The sequence below is a fragment of the Mesocricetus auratus genome, unplaced genomic scaffold, assembly GCF_017639785.1.
Source record: "Mesocricetus auratus isolate SY011 unplaced genomic scaffold, BCM_Maur_2.0 Super-Scaffold_100676, whole genome shotgun sequence".
Taxonomy (NCBI): domain Eukaryota; kingdom Metazoa; phylum Chordata; class Mammalia; order Rodentia; family Cricetidae; genus Mesocricetus; species Mesocricetus auratus.
Genome location: NW_024429266.1, coordinates 84,084,426 through 84,105,724, shown reverse-complemented (window position 1 = coordinate 84,105,724; position 21,299 = coordinate 84,084,426). Strand labels below are relative to the sequence as shown.

The 21,299-nt window shown below is 40.2% G+C and overlaps 1 protein-coding gene across 10 annotated transcripts in view; it reads left to right on the top strand.

Annotated features, from left to right (window-relative positions):
• Slc8a1 (solute carrier family 8 member A1) overlaps nt 1-21,299 on the top strand; it is a 351,192-nt gene that overhangs the window by 313,391 nt on the left and 16,502 nt on the right. The window lies entirely within an intron of this gene.

Below are 21,299 nucleotides of genomic sequence, written 5' to 3'. Positions count from 1 at the left end.
ACCATAACAATTGATTTACTAGAAGAATACAACAAAACTATTAGTTATTGTAATCGCACTTCTTCTCAGCCAGAAATGCTTCTCATTGGGACACTGGGACGCCGCCTTCTTTGCTGTAATTTATAAATAAATCACTTGTGGTTTATTACAATGTTAACTGTACATCATGCTCACTAAAAATGATAATCACAGGAAATACACGTATATATGTGTATGTCTGTACACATACTTATATACATGTATATATATGTGTGTGTGTATATACATTTGTACATGCATATATGTGTGTGTGTGTGTATACGCGCATATGGAATCCCCTCACTCCCAAAAGCTATGTAAATTAAAGATGATAAATGGCTATACTATGTGGCCTTATTCAATATTGATCCTGACATTTGTTTGACTATATACCAGACACCTGAAAAACAAAAGGGAAAATGATGCTATTGTTTCTGGAACATGACACTTCATTGTTACAATAAGACAAAATTGAGACAAAAAGTGAAATGCTTATCACGTCAGCCTGCTCAGTGAGCACTGGCCTTTGGACCCAGCTGATGTCTTGACACTTGTGAAGTAGAAGTGCTACTGTCTACTGTCTTATGAATTGCTTTCGCTTCCTACACTGATACTTACACTCTGTAATGGCCAGATAGGAACTGAAAACTTCCCCACGCTTCAGCCTCAGTGGGGCAGGGTTGAATGCTCACATGTCTCATTCAAAATATCTTTTATCATATTTTTTCCAAATATATGGGGGAAGATTTGTCGCTTTGAGGGTGAATGAACATTTTTTCTCATCATATTAGCAAGTACCTAGAACTCGTTAATGTGCTGTTGTAGGGAGGGGGATGCTCATAATGGTCCCCACTCCTCCTAGAGCTTGAAAGCTACACCAGTCAGTAGGACAAACCTCAGAGGCATCAGTCTCACCTGCAGACTTCCATCATCCGGTCATTCCACGGCATTCCCCTCTGTTCTCTTTGTCCATTGCTCTTTGGACTTACTGCCCCATTTCTGTTCTCCCCAACTAAATTCATTGCATCTCAGGGTTTCACTGGCTGTAAAAGTCACTCTTCCCTTCATGTGCACAAAACTGTCTGCTCATCTACAGTTGTGTTTAACCTTAACTAGTACCTCCCCCGTATCAAGCAGACCACACAGTGTTTCATATTGTCACATTTTCTTTTCTGTGCAGTTTTATTACTACAGGCAGCTTTACAACCTTTTTCTTTTGTTACATTTTTATTTATTCTCTCTCTCTCAGTGTGTGTGTGTACAAATTGTGGGAGTTTGATTTTTCCTTTCATGATATCAGTCCCAGGTCATCAATCTTGGTGGTTTCATCTGCACATTTACCTACTAAGGCATCTCACTGGCCTTTTGATTTTGTTCTTGAATATTGTTATTACTTAACTCCCAACTGCAACGGTCATGCAATCAAAAAACCTAGTTATTTCCATCATGCCCTTATTGTGTGTGTTTCAGTGACACCACAAACACACACACACACACACACACACACAGAATGGGCAAGACTGTCATGTACTCCTTAGCATTAATTGACTCAGTCAGACTCTCCTTAAAGCACTCTAGAGACTGGTAAGCATTTCTGATTATTTGGGAAAACAAACGAAGGATATTTTCATAGCGTGGCTGGTTCGTGAGGAATAGGGCATTTCTAAGGAGGCCATTGCTTTAAAGAGGGCAAAGGGAAGCCAAGAGGAACAGAGACCCTCAGAGGAGAAGCATTTTTCCTTCTTCATATTTGTGTGTGTCTTGGGAACTGTGTTGAACAACAAGGCTGCTGTTTCTTTTTTTCCGTGATTCCTGCTCCTAAGATACAGAACTCAGATGGGCACTTTTACATTTTAGGTATACTGTGTTATACCCCCTAATCCAAAACTGTATCATATCCCACTATTTCTATAGGAAAGGAAGTTTGAGATTCAAGGAGGAAATATGAGGATATACCCTTGGAAGTCTACCTGTTGAAAATGAGAGGCCTCCTTTAATTGAACACTTATTTTAACTCATGGTAATTTACTCTGATAAATCCTGTCTGTGGGGCCAAAACAGTCTGCTTGGTACTCTGTATTCTATATAGGGGCGTCCCTTTACCACTTGTTCACATTGGATTCAGATAGACGAAAACATTCTCCTAGTGTTATATGGAAACCTCTTAGGATTGAGAAGTTGCAAATATGTTTGCTCACCACCCCAGAAAGTCTGGCCTTGGACTTTCTCCAAGGTATCAACTGGTCTGCACCTGATGCTTGCCCACTGCCCCCTCAAGCATGTGCCACTCATTACAGACCAGAAATTTTTGAATCATGAGTACTCTAGGCTATCTTTCAGCTTCTGGCACTGTAAGATTTTCTGTTACCTTTAGTGTTCTGATGATCACTTTATGCTTTGAAATATACCACCTAGGAATTATATCCCTTTGAAGGTTTTAAGACATGAAAGGAAACACAATCCTGGGTGTTTTTGAACTTTGTTTTTGGTTTGTATACAAAAATAAAAAATCATAAACAAACACTCTTATTTTGTGGGGAGGAGCTTATATCATTTTTTAATTATAGACCCTCATACTTTTTTTAATATAATGAGTGAATTCTTTTTCTTTTAAAATTATTCATGTATTATGTATACAGTGTTCTGCCTGCATGTATACCTGTAGGCCAGAAGAGGGCACCAGATCTCATTACAGATGGTTGTGAGCCACCATGTGGGTGCTGGGAGCTGAACTAAGGACCTTTGGAAGAGCAGGCAGTGTCTTAACCTCTGAGCTATCTCTCCAGCCTCGCACCCTCAGACTTTTAAAGACCACAAAAGAATTTAGGATGAAGTTGGTTCTATTGACTGTTCACCCTGTTCGCTTTCTGCAGTATCAGTGTGCACCAGGAATGCAGTTCAGGTCTCTGTCATGTTAGTCATAGTGTGGGTCTGAGAGACTTCTTGAATTTCTGTGCCTTAGTTCTTATAGCTGAAAAATGGGCAGTGATACTACATGGCAGTCAAATAGAATTGACTGGAGTATTAAATAAATATGTTCTGAACACTAACATGTGATGCAGGAATTAATCACCTCAGAATTGATGCCAAAATCAATTCTGAACAATGGCAAAACGGTTGGAGATCAACAGAAAAATGATGACAAATGGAAAAAGTTTTGAGCAAGAAGAGAACTTTTTCAGGTGACCATAAAGCTCAAACTGCCTATTATTTATACTTTAAGTGATTATTTATACTTTAAATGATATGGTGTTGCTCCCTTGCAACATCAGTTTGCATATGTTGCCCCTTGGCTCCTGCTTCTAAAAGTGGGCTTATTTGTTTTGTTCTCTTCTGTGCCAAAACACACACCCACACACACCCACACACACACACACACACATTTTTGTAATACCTTTACAAAAAATGCTCATTAATGATTTATGTCTCCATTTTTAATTTCTTAGTTTCTAGTAGCTCTTAGAGCTAACATAGTCTATATTATATTTAAGTAGGAGATATTTTATCATTTTCCACATTGTGTTGTTTTATTTCTCAGTGGGCATTAAAATAGCTTGCATGTAGCAGAAGTCATACTACTATTTCAAGGAGATGCAAATCTCACTGTCACCCTGGAAATGTATTAGGTACCACATCTATGGATGCAGACAGTGGTTGCTCTTTCTAAAGACAACTCCACAAAAGAGTGAACACCAAGACTTTCATGAGTCACCAAGTGAAGAGAATAAATTATTTGTTTACACTTAAAGTTCAGATGCATGGAATTTGTGGAATTTATAATACAGTTCTTAGCCTTTCTGCCATGCCACTTGAACATATATTTAAAGTACTATATAGATTCTTTCCCTTATTCCTTACAATTTTCCTGGCATTATTCATTTGTCTTTGCCTCAATTTTGACATTTTCTACTTTTAAAACATGTCACCCTGGGGTTATATATGAGCTCTTAATCTTATACCAAGCTGTTATTCCCTTTGGAATAAAAATCAGATAGTAGGCTTTATTTTTCAAACAATTTCAGAAATTAGTAAAGACTTGCCTTTATAATTTATAATCCTATACTCATTATTTTAAAAGTCAACATTTTAAAGCTTGGTCTACTGTGAACTTGTAGCATTATTCAGTTCTGAAATAACTAGTGATAAATGAAATGCCAATACATTCCTCATCAACACATCATATGGCTAATGCATGTGGGCAAAGAGATTTGGTCATTGCAAGGCTAGGTCAAGCTGCCCATAGTACACGGCTGTCTAGGTGTGGGTGGGTGGAGCCCAGAGAAATTCAGGATGCTCTCACAACAAACAAGAAAAGGATTCGTGATAGCTTTGGAAGTCAACTTCCAGGAGATTGAGAGTGAGCATCTGTTCAGGATTTGTCATGAAACACATTCAGTCTGCCCCTTGTTTAGCCACGGAGATTGTATCAGAAGGGGAGAGGACAACACTCTACCTAAGCAAAAGCACTTCTCAGTGGGAAATTCTACCCAGCTATTCCAAATCAGCAACCATCTGAGCTCTATAGAGAACAGCAGGCTGTTCATATTGGCTCAGTTTCCTCTTGCATTGCATTCAGAAAGACTCGATGTTATTGGTACAGAGCTCACAGACAGGTTGATAGTTCACAGACTTGAGTGTCTGAAAGATAGCACACCCTCCTCCCAGTCTAATGATCAGGATAGAAAGAGAAGATAAAAAAGAACATGAGCCATTTAGTCACGTGGATCAGCGTGAAAAACAACCCTCCCTCTCACACTTACTATTGTTCAGGAAGCACTGTGGAAACACATTGTTTAATGACTGTAAACTTTGCTTTCTTGACCTGACTCAGACAAAAATCATCATCATCATCACCACCACCACCTCCACCACCCTCATCTCTCTGGAATAAGGGCATTGTTAAGCAATTAAAGTGATTGTCTTGGAAACATGGCGATGAGATTTGGATTATCTATAATTCCAGCATTCAGAATGTGGAGACAGGAGACCCCTGGAGAAGCCAGGCGAGCTAGACTAGATTTATCAGTAAGCTTGGGGTCCAGTGAGAGACCCTGACTCAATGAATAAAATGGAGAGCTACTGAAGAAGTCTGATGTCAGCCTTGGGCCTCCATATGCATGTGTGTGTACATATGTGAACCCCCCAACACACACATATGAAGATATTTACTGGGGGGAAATTAAAGATATCTCCCACAGAACTGTTGTGAGAATTACCTATCTTTAAAGTGGAACCAGACAAAGCAGATCCAAAAAGAAATGTTCTGTCTTTTTATCCTTCTCATCCAATCTGCTGTTTAAATAGTTTAGTCTTCCTGGAGTATTTAGCCCTATATCTACCAAAGCATGATTAGCTACATAAATGATAGGCTGGTCTCCCCTGATATAGATGCTGGGGTTTTGGTGAGTGGACAGCACTAGTGCCTTTGTTTCCTGCAATTGTGTGCCATGGATCACTGGTACCTCAAGTTAGATACCCACAGTATTCAAGGAGAGCCACTCTGCAGTATGTATGCATACCTAGATAGATGATAAACATTTCCTATTATCCCATGCGTTCCCCCTGCAGCCTAGACTCCCAGTGTTGTCGGTGTCAGCTCCTCCAAGAGGCTGCCTCTGGGCAGGAATGTTTAGTCTCCTGATATTCTAACTTTAGACAGGCAGTTTCTTTACTACCAAGAAAGGTCAGAACTGCTAAAATGGGACTGTCAGACCTATAGTCAGGCTGAAGGCAAGGCCACCCAGGGACAGTGTCAGAGAAATTGCCCCGGGCAGCATTAGTCAGTTGGTGACTTTCCTAGAGACCCTATCTTTAGTCAGTGGCGGGGAGAAGCCATCTGGAGTCTAAGTGCCCTGCTCTTGTCAGCTCAGGCTCCTACAGTTAGGTGATGAAACTGGAGTCAAAAGAAACTTACCAGATTTTGTAAGAATTTTTCTAGCACCAACACCACAGCTGCCTTTTGCTCTAGAACAAAACACACCACAAAACAGACAGTACAAAATGCCCAAGACACTTGCTAAGAACCTAGGAGATCCCTTTCAAAACTGCTTGCAGCTTTTATTCCTTCTTGTATTCTGTCAGCAGCTACTGAACTTATTTTTCCCAGGCCTGCAAAAGCACAAGCCTAGATCGTGACCAGGAAGATAGCAATGATGTCCTCTATCAGGAGGCAGTTCAGGGAGCAGAGATAATCCAGCATGTGTCATGCCTCGCCTGACATCTTCCAGGGGCTTTGTATTAGGGCCCAATCGCACACCAGCCAGTTTCACTCAGTCTCATCAGAATTACAGGATAAGAGAGAGGAGCTAAAAATATTCTATTCTGTCTTGTCTGAGACTTAACATACTCTCTGCCCATAAAGCCAAGATACTGGCACAAATGAGATGGCATGAATGCGTGTGTGTGCACACATTCATGTGTGCACATCTTCTTATGCTTGAAATAGTGTTGTTATGCTTGTGTGTTGTGAGTGAATTTAAATCCCCACTTCTTTCCATCTGAGGTACATTTGACAAGACATAAGCATCATGTAGAATAAACACATCAGTCCCTTCAGCTCAAAAACATTCAACGAGCATGCAGGCTGGTGACACGGGACTTACAATAGTGCTTTGGTTGATTTTCCTTGCTTTATCTTTATATTTGAAGATAGGATAATGAAAAATTCTTTTAAATGCAGACACATCCTACATTTTTAACACTTTACAAGGACATTACTTATAAATCATAAATTTCACACATTTGAAGAATAGCCTACAGTGACTGTTTAGTAAATTCACTGGATTATGCTGTTGTCATTACCCTGTTCCTGTTGTTGGGCACTGAACAATTCCCAGGAGATTCATCACCATTTGCAGATAACCTCGGTTTCTTTCTCCGGCCTCAAGCAATCACTCACACAGTTTCTGACTCTATAGTTCCATTTTTCTGAGTTACCACTGAAGAAATTTTAATACAAAATGTGGGTTTTCCATCTTATTGTAATTACAGTACAGAAGGGTAGAAGTTACTGTAAACTTTTAGAGAGGTTTAAAAGTTCTTTTCGCCGGGCGTTGGTGGCGCACGCCTTTAATCCAGCACTCGGGAGGCAGAGACAGGTGGATCACTGTGAGTTCGAGAACAGCCTGGTCTACCGAGTGAGTTCCAGGACAGCCTCCAAAACAATACAGAGAAACCCTGTCTCGAAAAAAAACTATAAAAAAAAAGTTCTTTTCACCAGACATCTTACAACTCTGTGTGGGTGTTATTTTCCATCTTTATGGCTTTGTGCCTCTGTAGATTTGAACTTCTTGAAAACAACCCAAACACCCCTAAATATCTTCTCCCCAGAAATTCTAGTCACCCACACATTATTGTTTACCAGGAGGAAAAACGTACACTGTGATACTAGGAATCAGCAGATGAATCTTAGGTCACATTTAGCATTATATAAGTGCAAATGTCTCTAGCCACTTCTGTTTGTTGATCATTACACAGTGTCAAGGCGACCAGTGCCATTAATTCAGCTTGCAACTGGCCTCCTGGATCCAGGGCATCACCCTTTTTGTCCTCTGGTAAATACAAATCCATCCATCCCACCCATTAGGGAGAGAATACAGAGACCAGGACCTATCCATCAGGAACCCTTGTCATATTGCCCTGTACAAAGAATTCTACCCTGCTGTCAAACTCATAAGAAGAAACATTAGGCTATAAGAAGGTATAACTTCATTACTGTGTCATGGGTACAGTGTGAGGTATAGAATGAATTTAGGCTAACTGGTATTTTTAGAAAAGAGGGCGAATACAATGCTCACTGAATTTGAAAGGTAAACTTTGCCCTTATGTGTGGGTACAAAATAATGTTGGTATCTGTTTGGAATAATACATAGTATAAATATGAAGCCATGATGCTTAGCATTTATATGCAATACCAGCTGGGTACCATCTTTGCTCCACAGCACACAGACCTTATATTCTGCCTCTTCTTGGGGATTAAACATGAGCTTCATGTTACTTATTTATGTACTCTGCTTCATTCTAAAAATTAAATCCACAAAGTGCCTTCCATAATATAGACACATTTTCCAGTATATGATCCCAAAGATGCTTAAGTTGTTAAGTGACAATATTCTATAACCTTCTTCTTGCTCACCAAATATAAATCCTACATGTCATTCATAAAAAGAAGATGGCTAGTTTGGGCCCTATTATTTGCAATCAGAAAATTGCATTGTGCTTGTTTTTCTTTTTTCCCCTCCTCTAGAGCCCAGGGAGGCTTTGGGGCATGGTCTCTCATAAATTGCAAGCTATTATTAGGTTATCATAGTAAAATATCATGGGTCGAGATAAACAGCAAGACTCTTCTGCAGTTCCAAACAAAAATGCTCCCCAATAGGGTCTGCAACCAGGCTCAGCAGAGGACTAATTATATCCTGCCATTTCTGAGCTGTATTTACAAAAAAATACAAAACAAAAAAACCACAGATGTACAAAATGATCATGAAAATGCCCTTGTTGTTGAAGCTTCAGATGGCTGAAACTGGCCAAGAGGTAGCTTGTCTGACAAGTAGGTGATCTGAGGGTAAAGCTGCTTCCGTGGAAATGGGCAGTTGCTATGGCCATGCTCTGGAAGTCCTTGGAGGTGCCCCAAGCTTTTTGCTTCTGGACTCCTGCATTTAGGCAGTAGAGAGTAATTGATTCAGAAGAAGTTGCTATGAGTACATTTTCAAGAATCAAATATTGTTGTCCTGAGTCTATGGGGGAATTTTTAGTGATAAAAAATAAACATAAAGCTCTGTAAGATTGCCTGACAAGGTCAATAAATAACTAGAAACCCTGAAACGATCTGTGAAATAACAGACACTCTTCCATGGGGGAAAAATAAAACAACAACAACAAAAGCCCCTCAAGTTGTCTCTCTTCTACATTAGTCATAAAGACATTCAAAAGGAGGGGTGTACCAGTTTTCAAAGATATTCAAAGAAAGGACTAAGCACACATGCAGGGAGTAACTACATGCTACTCTGCATCCCTTCCCCTTGTTCACTCTAGAAATATTTCTCAAGGACTCACTAAGCACTAGGCACAATTTCACAACAGACCAGTAAAGGGTTATAGGGAATTCCATGGAGCTTGTACTCCTTTTCTGGGCATGGCACTTAGTAATGAAAATGGGAACTGTTGAGAAGAAAATAAAACAAATTGTGATGTCACAGAATAGTCTTTGTGTGGGTAGGACAACATTTAATAGGGCAGGTCAACTTCTTAGACCACTAATCGTTGACAAATTACAATGAAGCCTTTAGTCTTTTTCCAGCAGACTTACACTGGCAGGTCCAGTCTTTAAAAGCTATGGAAATGTATTACATTTTCTGAACTTCCCGTTTCACATAATGCCTTTGATCAGTTAGTGTTTTCTTCTCTCTCTGGCAGTGACTACTCATTTCACTTCTTCCACAGCTGCTCTCCTAGTGCCCCCAATTTTTCTCCCCAACCTCCCTGCTTCCCTTCATTCTAAATATTCTAGATTGGCTTTGAAAATATCCAAAAATATGATCCCACTAAGGCATGACCTATTAATGATGGTTTCCTGAGGGTAGAATACTTTAAATTAATGCACACCACACACATACAAACACACACACACACACACACACACACACACACACACACTACAATGTTTCAAACTCAACTACACTGGTGTGGCTTCATTGACTAGAAAAGGCCATTCTGTGTAACTTGATCACTTGAATACTCACTGAAGCTCCGGAAATTAGATAATACAGAGGGTTATCAGTGCCAAACATGGGCCATGATCTAGCCAATTGATGAAAAGATACTGTTTCCTCCCTGGGGGTGGGATGATGTGGAGCTAAGGGTAGCTGTCCAAACCACCTCATAATAGTTGGAAAAAGTGAGCAAAATCATGTAACAGCTGTTCTAGTGCTCTGAACCTGGCAAACATCCGTAAAATTAGGAGATGTCTGGCAGCAGGCATTAAGCATCTAGGGCTGTTGTTGGTGGTGAGTGGGAAAGACGCAGGTGGGTTTAGCACACTGGGTATTCCAGTCATCCTGTGAAGCATTTGTATTATTAGTTATATATCTAGAAAGATACCAAGTATAAAGGTTGGAAGATGCGGGCCCTGTGTGTGAGTGTGTGTGTATGTTTGTGTGTGTGTGTGTGTGTGTGTGTTTCCCCTAAGTATCTCAAAGGCACAGATCCCTTAGCAAGCCTGTAAAAGATTGTCAGATCCAAGGACTATGCACAGCAATGCTGTGCAGTGCAATCAACAGAACATGCGGGTGGTCAATGACATATAAGATACAAAATGAAAACATGAAGTAAGTCGTCACAAGGAATTGGAGACACAGAGGCAGCTACTGCTCTCTGTTGGTGACATTTCTTTAAAGCCCATGACCCTCAGCTGAGCATGGTGGTCCCAGCCTGAAATCCCAGCACTTGAGAGGCAGAGATAAACAGAACTTTGTGAATGGAAGGGCAGCCTGGGCTACATAACTAGTTTCAAACCAGCCAGTACTATATTGTAAGACCTATCCCGTCTCAAAAAAACAAATGAATGTTTTTTAAAAGGAAGAAATATCTGCTCTTCTTTGTAACTTGTCCTGTCTCAGACACATCTCTGAACCTAGGTTCCAAGCTAAGCCCTGATAGCCAGGATTCTCCCAACTTGGTCTTGTATGAAACCCCCTCCTCATCCTCCATACCCTTTAAGTGCATCCATTCTGTATGTTGCATGTATGATACTTTCCATCTGCTTAGCTTAACTCGGACCATTGGCACAGCCAAAGGGACCAGAAAACTCTCATTCTTACCTAGACAAATTGGATCACTTGTAAGCCGATTTTTAATGCATGTATTTATTATGAACCTTTTGATAATACAAATAGCAACATGTGTCCTTTGTAAATAATGCAGAAAATATTAACAAACCATGAAAAATGCAGTCTCACCACCAGTTAATATTCTTGTAGCTTTCAAATTTGAAATTTCTGCAATATTTAAAGAAATTACACAAAATATGCACACAAGCGTATTTTGACTTATTGATTCACAGTTTTTAAATGAATTGATCTTCCATATATGACCTGCTTTGCCACTAAATAATAGAGTGTCATGAACACTTTAAGTGCTCTTATGATTTTAATAGTTATAAAATGTTAAATGAAGTTATAATTCATTTTACAGAAGAATATTGGGCAAGTCAGCTTTCCCAGTTTTTCTCAACATTAAAAACTCTGCATCAACGAAAACTTTACACAGACTTATGCACCTGCTCGGTTTATTTCCAATTTTAGTTCTAGTTCTGTTTCTAAATCTGTAGAAGTACGAGAGCAGTGTGTGAGCTCTTAGGCTTTTGATAGACATCTATGTGTTCTTACCTCAGATAATTATGTACACTTATGCAGGAATGACCTAATGGGGCAGGAGATCCACACCAAATCACAGCATGATGGGAACTAAACACTTAAATCACCAGAACGTTTCAGCATCACCTCTGGAACACCTGTCCTTGAAGGTCACCAGTCCCTTACATCCAAATGCTGGTTGGGGTTACACACTGACATCTTCTGTTGGTTGAGTTGCCTCTATTTGCTAACTTTAAGTGTGTCCATACTTATCTCAGACTTATAATGAACAAAGCCACCCATTCAGAAGAGTTCATCTGGATGAACTAATTATCCCCAGGATAAGGGAACATGTTGAGTGTCTAATGTACTGTCTAGATTCACCGGGTCAGTTGCTACAGTAACTGAGATGACCAGGAAGTTCTATCATAGTCCTGTGGGTGAGATAGAGGGTTTGGAGATGGGCAGGGCTAGGTGGAGGAAAGTACAGTTTCTCAGTCTAATCCTTGGCAGTTACCTTTAGCTCTATCCAGACCCCTAGCTCCAAAGCACATGATTTTCCCATTCTGGAATTAGACTTGAAGCACAGATAACTTGAGAAGATTCAAGGAGATGATGAGTGTTCCAAAATTATAAAAAAATCATAAGAGTAAAAGGGTAAGCTTGTGATACATGATGGAGGGAGATGGATAGGGCAGGGGAATGAATAGCCAGGCAATTACAGCACTCTGGAGGCATAAGGCAGGTGAATCTCTGTGAGTTTGAGGCCAACCTGATCTACAAAGTGATTTCAGTGACAGCCAGGGCTACACACAAAGAAACTCTGTGAAACCCTGTCTCAGAAAGCAAAAACAGCAAGAGGTAAAGAGATAGAGGAAATAAACTTGGCCTGGATTATCTTAGAAGCAGAAAGCAAATTTCCATATTACAGACCAGCTGGCATGAGGAGATGACAACTAATAATGCTCCTGTGTGTTGGAGTTCCATATTTGTTTTGCTTTCTCCTTTTCAAAGTCAGCGAAAGGCTGCTGAATTAATTCAAACTGAATTTATACTCATAGACTCCGTGTTACTAAGTTTTATAATAAAAGTTAATAGAATCACACTTCAAATGTAGAATTATCAGAACCCTCATGCTATGTTAAAAATAGGTTTACCCATGCCTATTTGGGGGTATTGTAGAGGGAGACAATAGAAATATAACCCAAGAAAAGCCAGAACTCTAGGACTGAACAAGCAGCTCCCCTTTAATCTGTTTCTTAGCCCTTTTCAATATAGTATTTTGCTTAAGAAGCCAAGCTGGTACTTCCACAGAAAATGATGTTATTCATTTTCTTTCATATGTGCAGACATTGTAACATTGTGTAGTTGATAGCAAATGAGACAAAGTTCTTGGTATCTTCTCTGAACTCTTTGTCCACTTTCAGTTTTATGATGTGTCAATAGTATAGGTTTTTAGTGACCCCCAAGAACTAATGGTAAAGAAATCTGACCTCCAGCCCAAGCCTTATGTAGTGAGTCTTTTTTGGTCCCACTAGCCAGCTCCCAAAAAATAATGACATGGAGACTTTTTATTCAATTATGAAAGCTCGACCTATAGCTTAGGCTTGTTTCTAACTAGCTCTTATGAACTTAAGTTAACCCACTTTTATTAATCCATGATCTGCCACATGGCTCATGGCTGTTACCTCTTTTTCTATATGTCCTGCTTGTTTTGTGTCTCCTGGTATCTTTCATGGGCCTCCTAGCACTGGCCTGCCTGTGAGACCGCAGGACTAGGAATCCACATCTGTCTTCTTGTCCAGAACTTCTCATAGCTTTTTCAGACCCTATGTTTAAGTATTCAAGCCCTACACCAGATATAGCACCTTCTTTAATTGTTTTACTAATAAAAAAATTATCAGGAGTCAGATATTAGAGTAATACCTGGTAGATCCACAGAGCAAATGTGAAAACAATAGGCAACCTCTACTCTCTAGGCTTTCCTGCCCCAAAAGAGCCCTCTCATCTGCTTTGAACCCTACATATTTCTCTTGTATGTCTGTCTATCTCCCCTGAGTCCTCCAGAGAACACCATGGTCCATTCCTATCAGCGAAATATGGACCCTGCCCTCCAACCCAAGGCCAGACTCTGTTGGAAATCTCAGAGTAGCAACACAAGAAAATTTACAATAGTCCTGTTCCTTTCTAATGAATCCTAGCTTTGCCTACCATTGGTAATGTAATGTTAAGCACATTCCTTATTCTTCACGTTTTATTTGTCTTATCTCTAAAATAGATAGACATAGCAATAGGTGTACACATGATAGGGTGTTCTAGTTTAGTGAGAATCCACGTATAATGCTCCACCCAGAAAGCCCCAATAAACATTCACTATCCTCTCTATTGGCACCATCATTTATAGACAACACAGACAGAACCACATTGTTCCACCATCCTACAGAAAATCTCTTAGTCCCAAATCACCTCCTTGAAGGAAGCTGTGACGAAAGATTTCTATGACTGCACCATAATTTCTGCTATTGATGGAATAAAAAATTCTGAAAATATAATAATAGAGAGTAGTTTTTGTATGTGCCTACCACCTTTCAGGTACCCAGCTAGGCCTTTTAACATTTCTTTGTAAGATCATTTTTTAACAACCATACACATGAGCACTTGCATTTTACTCTACTTAAAAATGAGGTTTCAGAGGCCTTTGAGATCAATTATACTAAATTAGCCTAGTCAGTTCATGCAAAATGAGAACAGGGCCAGATCCTTCTCCCCAGCTTGGCTCCTGGCTACCAAGATTGGATTATGCAGATCATAGCACTTAGGGTCAGTGTTTCTCAGTAGTAATAGTGGCTACCCACTGAGTTACACTGATTCAGGTGAGCCTATCAGTCACCTGCCTAAGTTTCCATTTGGTAGCTATCTCCATAAGAGCAGAAACCATCATCATTCAACTGTCTGTCCGTAAGGTTTTAAAAGAACAAAAGGACCTCTCTTGAATCTGTGTACCTTGCTTGATCAAGCACACACTAGAATTTTAAACATTTTAACTTATATAAAAGTCCTTTTCATTTCTTGCAATAAACAAATGTGATTCGAAAGCAAATGTACCAAGGTTGTAAGCATACATACTCTGGTCTGCTTCAGACCCATATGAAAATCTCAAGAGAGAGCCAGAGAGGAATACCACTTTTTCTGCACACTAGGCTAGTTTCTTTAGGATTTCTTTAGAACCAGAGAGAAGATGGAGTGAGTGACCAAGAAATTTAAAGAAATAATGCAATTCCCATTCCAAGTAAGGCATCTGAGTCATTTTAAAGTTCCAATTTGAGGCTGGAGAGACGGCTCAGCAGTCAAGAGTGTGCTCTGTTCTTAAAGATAAACAGTTCTGAACCCAGCATTCACATCCAAGGTCTTACAACTGCCTGAAACTCCAGCCCAAGGGGGCCATGTGCTCTCTGTTGACCTTTTCAGTTTCTTCCTGCCCACCAAGCATGCGCATACCTAAAAGAATGAAAATAAAATCTTTTAAAAAATGCTCAGGATATTTATTTGTCAAGGAAAAAATAGAGCCAGAGATTTTTTAGCCATTTTATTCTAGGTTTTGCACTTTATTAATATAATTTATTTGTTCTTTGTGTCTTTTATATCATGTATCTTGGTCCCTTTCATTTCCTCATGCCTTCATATCTGCCCTCTGTCCCCACAGGCCCCCCAAATAAAACAAGATTTAAGAGAAAAAAGGAAAATAAATAAATAAATAAATGGTAAATAATAAAATATAAAAAGATAAAAACATAGAAATCTTGTAGGCGCTCTACAGAGGATAAGTCTATGATCTTCTCAAGAATTTGTGAACTTTTCACTTAAAAGCTTCCCCGTTTGAGTGTGATAGATTGGAGGATTGTCACTGTCAGCTAGGAATCTGTATCAAAGTACATTTTGGAAAGATGATTAACTTGTTTGTGCTTTTTTTTTTGTCTTTTCTTTGTTTCTCTCTTTGAATGAGAATTTGTTTCTTTGAACTTCAACTCGAGCAGAGTGTCAGATGGATGGTAGGAAATCTAAGGCCCAGAACACCCTTGCACAGTGCACAAGTTCAAGTTAATGTATCAAAATAAAAAAATAATTTGCCATTTGTTATATCAGCAAAGGTGGGTCTCTTTGCTGATGATGTCAGAGCCATCCCATCAGAAATTGCTTGCTTAGACTGTCTTCCTTACAGGAATGCAAGAAGTCATGGACCCCAGTGGCTAATGCTTGCAAAAGCTTTAAAACCAGCCTGCTTTTGTGGCCCCGTCCCATCAAGTTAAGTTCTGTCCCAGATAATTAAGCAGAGTCAGGGAGGACCAACAAGTCTTTTTCCCAAAGTTGACTGGCTGATTCCAATATGCCACTGGGATAAAAATGACAAACACCAGGGGTTCTGAGCTTTCTTCTTGACAGCATGAGACCTCTTGAGTCTTCGGTGACTATCTCCGTATCTTTTCCAATCTCTTTAAGGACAGCTCTTATGGGAAGAAATGGCTCCCCCATCCCACCCCTGCCCTTGACTTAGCCTTTACAACCCTTCTCCTTACTCATCATTAATCAATCAATCGTAATTCTGTGGTTTCTGACACACTTCTTGGAGGCTAAATATGCATTGCTTTCAGGTGAACCAGCGAAATGGGGGCAGTAAGAGTTGGGATGCAGGGGACGATATCCATATTTACTTGGGAATATAAATGTCACAACTAACTCTAACCAGAGACTAAAACCTGTTTATGTCTGGCTAGTCATAGCAGAAGAGTTAGCACCACAATATATTATTTCTGCCTGAATTCTGAAAGGGAGGCAGAGGGTGGGTAAGGGAGAAAAAGAATCGAGGAACATGTATGTATAATGCTTAAACACAGACTGCATTGTAGCCATTTGGAAGATGGCAGGCTTAACCAGATATCTAATGACTTTTGGTGACTTAGGACTCACAAAATTCTCACAATAAGAATTGCTTTAATTTGTAAGAGTCATTTCTATGTGGTCTCATTTCAAAGCACGAGATTGTAAAGTGGCTAAGTTTCTTTGGTTAAGGGTGTTTGTTACCCAATATTTAGAATCATCAGCCAGCATGGAGTCTGGCTGCCCTACACTACAATCTCTGGCTTTGCTGCCTTGTAGAATCACCAGTAACATTAAGCAATCACTAGATTCCATGCATGGTGACTCATTTCCCTTCAAACCCTATGAGGCAGATATATATCTACCTTTTCTCCTCTGAGAAGAGGAGCCAGAAAATAGTTCCCCACCCCACCACTGGCTTTTCATTGTAGATGTGCAGAAATAGTGTCTTTAAAAAAAAAGCAGGAAGCATAACCCAGGGTGAGATAACAGGCAGGACCAGCACCTCCACCAGGGCCACCCAAGTTGTTTTATGAGTAAAATGGCCAGCATATCTGGGGCATCAATATTTCCAAGAGAAACCAGCTGTTTCCCACCTCTGATCAGCTGCTTCCCCAGAACACTAACATCAGTTCCTCCCAGAAGGACCCCACACTGTGGACACTAGCAGCCTGTCCTCTTATTTTAGAATCTTAGAACTGTGGCTCTCTAGCATTGGAACTAATGTACTTGTTTAAGAGGTATATTCCTAAATATTTTAGCTATAGGGTTTAAGTAAATCAGCCTAGAGTAGATCTCAAATATGGATTTTATAAGCAAAGGTTTCTACATATATCTGATGCCAATAATATGTAAACACTATGGAAACTAAAGACAGCGTTTGAGAAAAAGTTTCCTGTATGCCTTTTACACTGTGGCGTCCCACACAAAGGTGGGAGGTAATAAATTTCCCAACATTTCTTACCTAATAAAAGGTTCTGCTGTGTGGTTTCATTTCATTAAAACTAACACAGCTTGGTCAGTGCACTTCGGGTCTGAAAAATCTTCCTTTCTTGAATTGTCAATAGTTCTAAGGAAGATAATTGGTCACATCCAAATTGTAGAACAAATCCCAAAGCAATCTTAATATGTTGGTGTGTTGTGAAGGACCACCCAACAAACAGCAGTGTTAGAGATTTAGAGATCTTCTAGGTTCTTCACTTTAGAAGAGGGAACTGAAACTGAACGTGGTATGCCTTACAGAGGAGCCTTCAGGTAGTTGCAAGAGTATCTCCCTGGTGATCTGCCTTCTACTTTGACACCATGAAATAGACCATGTATTAGAGTGACCATAGTCTATATGGCTGAAGGAAAAGTAACCATATCTCCCCAAGAAATTGAGCTCCAGAAAAGTCACTCCTATGATCAAATCACTTTGGAACTGAGCAAGTGTCCCCAAAGAGTAGAGAATAAGAGAAGCTATCTGAGGTGAGGTGACACTCTTGAATTGTAACAGAGAAGCCTATGTCCCAAATGTGACACTGTAAGGATGGCCATTTCCACGAGAGATGTTTAAGTAACTATAAAGTTGAAGAGTTCCAGGTTAAGAATCCTGGAAGAAAGCAGGGGATTATTCTTGTATTCTGCCTTGATGTGTTGGCCAAAGTTATATAAAGTGAACTGGAAACAGCTCCACGGAGGACAGTTATGACTTAACTTTCTGATGTGTGGTTTAACTCCTGGAACCCTTCCCTATTTCCGATTTATAGGCTTTCAGACTAAGAGAACAGGACTAAATATTGTAGATTTTATAATTAGTGTACCATTAATTACAGCTTAAGATGGGAGTTAATGAGTGATAAGCCAGCTGGGGGTATGCATGTACAAAAGCAGATGTATGCCATCATCAACATGTCTGTATGTATGTGAATGGCACTGGAAATCTGATTCTTCTATGTCTGTGTTTAGTGTGCAAACTTCTCAACATCACCTCCCTTCCAAGACCAAGGCAGTAGTGGTTTCTCAGATTTTTCTTTGCGGATTAGCATTTGTCTTGTTCAACCACAGTCAGTTTGTAGACTTGGTATGCTTGGGGTAGGGCTTGTCATCCTCTAACATATGGTGTGTGGGATGGGATGTTCTTCTGTGCACAAAGCAGCAAAGAAGCAACAGAGGGTGATTGGGGAAGATCCCATTGCACACAGCATGTGGAACCCTAAGCTATGGCTAGCTGTTACAGCTAGCTATGGCTAGCTGTTAATAATTCAGATTTGCCTGCATTCTTTCAACATTTTTACATAGCTCTTGAACTAGAAATAAAAATAGACAAGTGGCCCAGTGAATGACCCAAGTACATAAAGTCTACTAAACTCAAGAAGGCCCAGAACATGTTTTATTTATGCAGCAAGTTGGCAATTTGGTCTCCTAATTGTCAGGGACTCCAGAGAAAAAACATGTGAAACTGGAACCTGTTGTTACAAATTGGAATGTTCACACAATGTTCACATAAACAGGCTATTGAAAAATAGTGATAGTGTAAATTGCCATATCCTTGCGTGCTCTCCAATCCATCAAACATGACCAGATTGGGTGGTCAGGTTCGCTGAATACCTGAATCTTTGATCATGCCATTTTCACCTGCAGAGTGGAGATAGGAGCCCTGGAACCATATGCTAAGGAAGGAAGACTGATTTCTAGTGTGTCCCAGCATCAGAAGGCAATCTCCCTGCCTCTGACTGCCCCACCTCACTTGATTGGCACCTGTCACCACCGGACAGTGCTGGCAGTCACTTCAGATCAGAACAAGACTCAGAGACTCCCCAGCGGTGGCTCTCCTCTAAGCTGCGTTCTCCCACCATGGTCTCTCAATTCTTTGTCTCTTTGTCCCACTGCACTGGTTGTCCTTGGAGAAGAAGAGCACAAAACCCCTTTTCTTTTAGGCTGCTTCAACATCAGCAGCTCCAATAACTTTGAGTAATGAAATGCAGAGACTGTTGGGATGTGTCTAGTTTGCCTTATTCACCCATCTCTGAGTCTTCTGATCAAGCTTCTGTGTGTGATGACACGCAGAAGGCAGAGCAAATCCAAAAGGTGGATTAGCAGATGGTCTGTACCTTCTCAGGCTTCTCCCCCCTTGAATCAGAAAAAGTTTTTTGGCAAAAACCTGCTTCAAAGTTTCTAGGTGGAAGGAACAAAGGGACTTGTAACAAACTAAGAGGAAGGAAACCTTGGGTCTTCCTGGGATGGGCAATGTGGTGTGGACTAGCAATGAACCCTGAATTCCTGCTGGTCTAAAAATGTTTCTTCTATCCAGGACCCTTATCTAAGAGGCATAAAATAATGATGTCAGAGATTACAAAATTACAAAAACGGAAAAACTACATCTGGCTATAAGACCTCTAGATGGTCAGATGACAATATGCACATAAGCTGTGCATGTTGTATGGAGTATTTAGAGCTTTTCTCCATCTCTTTAGTTGTAGAAGACACACAAAATCTTCCATTCATCACAGATGGTGATCATAATGAGCAATATGGGACCTCAGGGTTGACCAGCTCCCCTTCAGAAAGAATATGACGTACAGAAGCAGTAGGCTTCTGGTCAACCTAAATAACCTTCTTCCCCATGAAAAAGCAGCAGATCTACTGGATGACACAGAAGGACACACACGCTTTTCATATGGAAGTTTATTCATAAGGATGTTGATGACAGAATAAGAGCAGAAAGAAGAAAGTGATTCAAGGATTACATGGGTACTTGCCTGCCAAATCATGCAGGGCACTCAGAAGCTGGTAGTCCTACAACACTCACCATCACTAAAGCTGCAAATGTGAATTCAATGTAGCCATTATCAACATCTATTGTGAACATGTTGTACATGGTACTTTATAGGAACAATGAAAACAGCTCTGAGTGTGAGATACTGCATTTGTGAATGAATGTGTATGTGATATATAGCATGCGCATGTGGTGTGTGTGTGTGTGTGTGTGTGTGTGTGTGTGTGTGTGTGTGTGTGTGTGTGTGTAGGGTGTTCAAGCCATCTCATGGGTATGGAAGTTGAGGACAACTTTGGGGAGTTAGGTTTTACATAGGTTCCGGGGATTGAACTCAGAACAAGAAGCTTACACAGAAAGCACCTTTACCCACTTAGCCATCTCACCAGCCCTGAAAGAACCGTCTTGTGAGGAACTAAGCATCACACAGACCAGAAATGGAATGTCTTCATGACTAACAGGTGGAGCCATAGCTCAACCCATCCCAACTTACGAACTAATCTAGATCACTTTATTTTTATTGTCTTTATAAAACAACAAAAAGCTACCTACCCTGGACAAGAAGTATAAACAGCATTTTCCATATTCTGTCCCATAGTCTTAAAAACAGCAAGTCTGAGTGAATATCAGTAGTCCCATTCCACAGAAGTACAATGGAAGCACAGGGTCACAGAGCTCGTTGTCAAGGAAGGTTAGAAATAATATGCTAATAAGCTATTGCTATCTGAAAACTTGCCCTCTAGTGAGGCATGACATTCCAGTCTTCATAATATGGCAGAGTGAAGGCTATTGGCCAATAGAGAGCTTCGAGGATACCAACTGATGTTTGTGGCATGGTGATAGGTAAGATGTTACAGTGCACAAATGTGAGTTCTGAAGGCAGAAGGCAGATGCCCCAAATCTACCATCATTTCCTCTTAGCTGTGTGACATGGTGCCTGCTGCGTATCATCTTTGGGCCTATTATTATCACAATCAATACTATCATGCAGGTGAACTTACTTTCCTATTCTTGGGGCTCTAGGCAAATGTCAGCTATGATTACAGTCTGATTCTTTTCAGTTGCAGTATTGACTTGCTCCTCAATCTTTGGAACTCTCTCCTGACAAGTTAGCAATAGCTGCTGACACAGCATTTTAGTAGTACCCTCCAGCAACCATTTTCCACGCATAGTGACCTAGAAATCATTGGGGATTCTGTGAAAATAGATTTCTGGGCCCCAGGGATTATGACCAAGAACAGCTGGATGGAGGCTTGTAATAGTCAGACTTTTGAAGGTCCCTGCTGGATTTTGATATAACT